Source organism: Monodelphis domestica, chromosome 4 (genome assembly GCF_027887165.1).
Source record: "Monodelphis domestica isolate mMonDom1 chromosome 4, mMonDom1.pri, whole genome shotgun sequence".
Lineage (NCBI taxonomy): Eukaryota > Metazoa > Chordata > Mammalia > Didelphimorphia > Didelphidae > Monodelphis > Monodelphis domestica.
In genome coordinates, this window is record NC_077230.1 from 51,398,014 (window position 1) to 51,404,138 (window position 6,125).

A 6,125-nucleotide genomic window follows, 5' to 3' on the forward strand; every position below is an offset into this window, starting at 1 on the left:
AACATCCTAGTACAAAGGTCATATTTACAATTTCTCCTCTTCTACAGATGAGGAATAGGGGGCCTATTGATAAGTTTTATGAGTAACCAAGTGATCAAATGATGTTCATGACTTTCTCAAACCCACGATTCAAATAATTTCATCCATGACTTTTTCTCACTTGGGCAACTAAAAGCTCCTTTGTTAATGTTACATTACAGTTTTAGTAGTCAGTAAAATGTGATATTCACAGCTCTAAATGAATAAGTAGGATGCCTAGATTCAGTTCTTGGTTCTGCTATTATACTATTTGTATGTAAAATAATATCATATGTAAAGGAAAACAACATTAAAAGACATCAGGACACTGGTTAATTGCATGAACAAAGCAAAGAAGGCATAGACCGGAGGTGCATAGTAAAACATAAGTTGGTTACACATTGGTAAGAGCATCACAAAATCACAAATTTATAGCTAAACTCTGACCTCAGTTTCATGATCTATAAATTGAGATTATACTACAGACATCTATACACCATGTCTAACTTGTATCACTATTCACATGGCCACCACATTTAGCCTCCACTCTATGCCTTGCCAATGCATCATCAAAAACTCAATTGGCTCACAATCTTCCATCTCAAACTTAAAGCTTCTTAATATCTTTCCTCTTGACTCCATCTCTAGAAGAATTCAAATGTGATGGTTGGATGGACACTTGCAAGGATATTGAAGGAGATATTCATATCCATAAAAATGGGATTAGAACTCAAGTCTATTCCAACTCTAATATTCTATAATTCAAAAATCCAAGCAGGGTGGCAGCTGGGTGGTTGAGTGGATAGAGAGCCAGGTACAGGAGATTCCAGGTTCAAATCTGACATCAGATACTTCCCAGCTGTGTGACCCTGGGCAAGTCACTTAACCCTCATTGCCTAGTCCTTACCACTCTTCTGCCTTGGAACCAATACATAGTATTGGTTCTAAGACAGAAGGTAAGGGTTTTAAAAGAAAAATCTAAGCAGTTGCTTCCAGAAAGGCATAGCCAATTATTAAAACATCAGAATATTCAATTATTATTAATAACTGGGAAAAAAGAAAATTAAAAGCAGATATGAGGCAGCATGATGTGGTAGATAATTAGCCTTAGAGTCTGTGTGACCCTGAGGATATTACATAGCTTCTCAGTGTCCTAAGAAAACCTCTTATATTGTAAATTGCAATGCCAATGCCAATCTGCATTGGCCAAGGGAATTTCTTCATCCTACCTATGTAATAGAAAAGGTTTTGTTGATGATAAAAGAAATAGAATCTTGGAGAAAAAGCTGATGTTTAAGATTGACTCAGAGAGAGGAGTTTGGAGATTTTCCCCCTTCAATCTTCCTTCCTTAGCAATTGCTGTTCTCCCAGATTTGCTCTTGTCCCTCTCTTCCTCCTCCAGTACTAGAGACAAAAATGTTTCTTCTTAGGAAGATGTCTCTCCCCTTGAAACTGTTCACTCAGACTTAATTCAACTTTGGGAAAGGATAACCTCTTTAATGTCAATTAACTCAATCAGGGTAATACAAAGAAATGGCTGTCAGGGAAAGGAATGGGAAAAGAAAATGGGGAAAAGGGGGTCCCTTTCTCTAACAAACCCAATGTCCCTCCCTCTTTGAATTTGGGGGGAACTCAGTCTGTGGCAACCTTAGCCCCCCTGAGAGATAGTCAGGTTGACTGACCCTAGGTTTGGCCCCTGGGCCACAGTTCAGTTTGCACAGTTCAGGGTAACAGGAGTTGAGGTAAAGTCTGACAGAGAGCTCAATGTCTTTTCTCAGGTTTCTTTCAATAGGCTTTTGAATTTGGAAATGTTGGGGGGAAGGATGTCCGGTCACTAGCAGGAAAAGGGTGGGTAGCCCTCAGGAGAAAGTCTTAACCAGCCCTCTATCTTCAGCTTCTCAAAACTGAGAGACCAACTGCTCTTCAGAAGAAACTTTCTGCTTCCTCAAGATTCCAGCCTCCTGGAATCCCTCCCCCATGAGGAGAAAGATTGACTTGTTCCTATGTGCAAACCTCTGTCACGCCTATTTACCACCAAAATCAGAGTCGAAATAAAAAATTTAAAAGAGCAATAAGAAAGATGAGTAAATAAGCAAAATAGATGTTATATATATATATATATATATATATATATATATATATATATATACATATATATTATGTGAATATTAAAGCTAACAGAAACTGTTTTATATTTATAATGTTTTTTGGATTTTCTAAGATAGGAAGAAGAAAATCTGCTCCAGAGTAATGAAACAGATGACAATTAAAAGATGTTATCACGTACCTTGATCTACTATAAAACAAATTGATCAAATATATTAGAGCACTGAGGCAAACAGGGCTCAGTGCTCAGTTCTATAGAAAGGGTGAAAAATAGGATCTCATAATAGTCCATGTATAGTGGCAGTTGAGTATGATGAGTGTATGTGCATACATAATACTATTGTAAGGGAGAAAGGGGTAAGGGAAGAGAAAGGGGTTCTAGGAGAAACAGGAGCCAGAGTCTCAGCCTCCTGCCTACTGGAGCCCCAGCTAAAGAACAAGACCCCTCTCGGGATGGGATCTGCCCATTTATGCACAAACCCACTCCAAGATATAAGAAAGGGAACCCTGGGAAGAGTAGGGAATGCGGAGGGATGTAGTCCCCTAGGGTACAATTTTTTACAATCTAAAATATACATATAAATATATGTGTGTATAAAGATACATATGCATATGTATACAAATTAACATACAACCCCAAACTTAAAAATCATGTCTTTTTTATGGGAAATTCACTGCCTTTAAACTATTGACATGTCATTTCACAATGTTTCCTTGGCATACTTTTGTACTTCTAAAAATCTACATATAACAAAAAAAAAGGAAGATGAAAAATGTTGAAGGAGAAGTAGTAAAATGGGGACACTAATACATTGTTGATGGAGCTGCAAACTGATAAAAGCATTCCAGAGAAAAATTTGGAGCCATGCCTATAGGGCCATCAAACTATGCATACCCTTAACCCAGCAATACTACCACTAAGTTTGTATCTCAAAGAAATCAAAGAAAGAAGAAATGGACATACTTATATAAAACATATTTATAGCAATTCTTTTTGTGGTGGCAAAGCACAGGCATGCCAATCAGTGGGGGGATGATTAAACAAGCTGTGGTATATGGTTGTAATGGAATACTTTTGTGACATAAGAAATGACAATCAAGATGATCACAAAGAAAACAAAAACCTAGAAAGACTTCTATGAAGTGACAGAAAGTGATGCTAATGCAGAACATTGTACACATTAGCAGCAATAATGTTCTATGATCAATTTTGATTAACAACTCTCATCAACAATATAAGAATCCAGGATAATCCTAAGAGACTCATGATAAAAAAAAGACTATCTACCACCATAGAAGGAACTGACAGTGTGAATGCAGACTGAATTACACCATTCTGAACTTCTTCCATGAACTTTTCTCTAATGGAAGTGATGTCTTATTTCACAAGATAATAAATATATATATATATATATATCAGGATAACACATAACAGTAAAAGCACAACATTTACTATATTATCTGCTCTTTGGGAGAGGGAGAGGAATGGGAAAGAGAGAAAAAACATGGATCACAAAATGTCACATAATGATTATTAAAAATGTATGTATGTGTAATCTGGAAAAGAAAAATATAATGAAATATTTTAAAACACTGGCATTTCTACAACAAAATTTCTGAAGAAGTATTAATCAAGGTGTTCCAAAATAAGTAAATTTTCTTACTAGTGCATTGTATGAGCTAAACAATGATTAGGAATCAGAAAACTCAGTGAGTAACATGCTTCTTTACAAATAGGAGTTGAATTCAATATAGATTTCTTATTTAGCAAATTTGGAAAATACTCCGAGAAAGAGTATAGTGCAATTGGCAGCTAGGTGGAAGGGGTGCTTGAACCTGGAGCCAAGAAGATTGCCATAAGGCATCTCTGTGAACTTGGAAATGTTTGCTTCTATTTGATAAGTATATATATATATATATATATATATATATATATATATATATATATATATATATATATATATATAAGAAATATCAAGGCTTTCTCAGAAACATTAGACCCAGGTCAACAAATTTGCCTTTGGGATATTTTTCAATGGTAGCCCTTCTCTCTGCTCCTAAAATTTAACATTTTATAAATAGAACTTGCTATTTTCCATACAAAACTCTTCTACTTAAATATACCTGTATTCTTCCAATCACCCTGATCTTTATCTCCTTCAACATCCTCAACTTCTCACTACCCTCACTCAACAAATTCAATTATATATATCAAGTTCCATAAATTTTGCCTACACATCTCTTTATCTCCCTCTTTTAGACTCACATCAAAATCACACAAGTTCAGGACTTCATCATTTCTCCCATGGACTTTAGCCACAACCTGTTAGTTGTTCCCCTGCTTGATCTCCTCTTCTGAATAACATCTTTCTTAAAGTAGCCAAGGTCATTCCCTTGCCTATAGTTCTAACCATGTCATTCAAACACTTAGTTTTTAGTAGCTCTTTGTTACCTATGGGCTAAAATGTAAAAAAAAAATGTTTGGAATTTACCACCTAACTACACCTTATCTTTGAAGTTTTCTTTTGTATTTTTTTCTTCCTTAGACACAGTATTGTCTAGCTACACTAGTTTTCCTATGGTTCCCCACATATGGAACTCTTCTCCCTCTCAGCACATTTGTACCAGCTAATCAACAGGCATGAAATGCATTCCCTCCAAGAATCCCAGTTTCCTTCAAGATGCAGTTCAGAAACTACCTTCTACTATATATGAAGACTTTTTTTGATTCTCTAGCCAGTAGTGCTTCTCTTCACCCAAATTCCCAAATTGCTTTGAATGTGTGTGTGTGTGTGTGTGTGTGCGCACACACATAGATTTTAGTGTTATAGCTAAACTCCTTGAGGTAGAGGATTATTTAATTTTTTTTGTATTACAAAGAATTTAATGAGTTTTATTGATTAATTGATATCAAAGGCATGGAATATGATCTTCAGAAAGGCAAGAGAGCTGGGTCTTCAACCAAGAATCAGCTACCCAGCAAAAACTGACTATATACTTCCAAGGGAAAGTATGGGTATTCAACAAAATAGAAGACTTCCAACTTTTTGCAAAGAAAAGACTAGAGCTCTGTGGAAAGTTTGATACCGAAAAACAAAGAGCAAGGAATACCTGAAAAGGTAAATATTAAGGAAAAGGGAAAGGAGAAAAATGTTATCTTCTTCCTTTATTCAAACTCTCTTCTATAAGGACTACATTTCTATCAATCTATGTATACTAACATGTGGGGAAAATGTAATGTATAAATAGGGGGTAAAGAAAGACCAAATAGAATAATCGTTCTCACACAAAGATTCACATGGGAAGGGGAGGGGAAGAAAACTCCTATAAGAAGGAGAGGAAGAGAAGGTTTTTTACTTAAACCTTAATCTCAGGGAAATCAACTCTGAGAGGGAAAAACATCCAGATCCATAGGGATCTTGAATTCTATCTTACCCAACAAGGGTAGAGAGAAGGGAAAACCAAGGGGGGGAGGGGGAGAGGGAAAACAAACAGGGAGGGAAAGAGAGGGGGAGGGGGAGGGAACAAAAAGGGAGGGACTATAAAGGGAAACATCAAGGGAGGGGACAAGGGGGACTGATTCAAAGTAAATCACTGGACTAAAAGATAGAGCCAAAGAAGAAAAGGTTAGAATTAGGGAAGGATATCAAAATGCCAGGGAGTCCACAAATGACAATCACAACTTTGAACGTGAATGGGATGAACTCACCATAAAATGTAGACGAATAGTAGAATGGATTAGAATCCAAAACCCTACCATATGTTGTCTTCAAGAAACACACATGAGGCGGGTTGACACCCACAAGGTCAGAATTAAAGGATGGAGTAAGACCTTCTGGGCCTCAACTGACAGGAAGAAGGCAGGAGTGATAATCATGATATCTGATAAAGCCAAAGCAAAAATAGACCTGATCAAAAGGGATAGGGAAGGTAATTATATTTTGTTAAAAGGGACTTTAGACAATGAGGAAATATCGTTAATCAACATGTATGCACCAAAT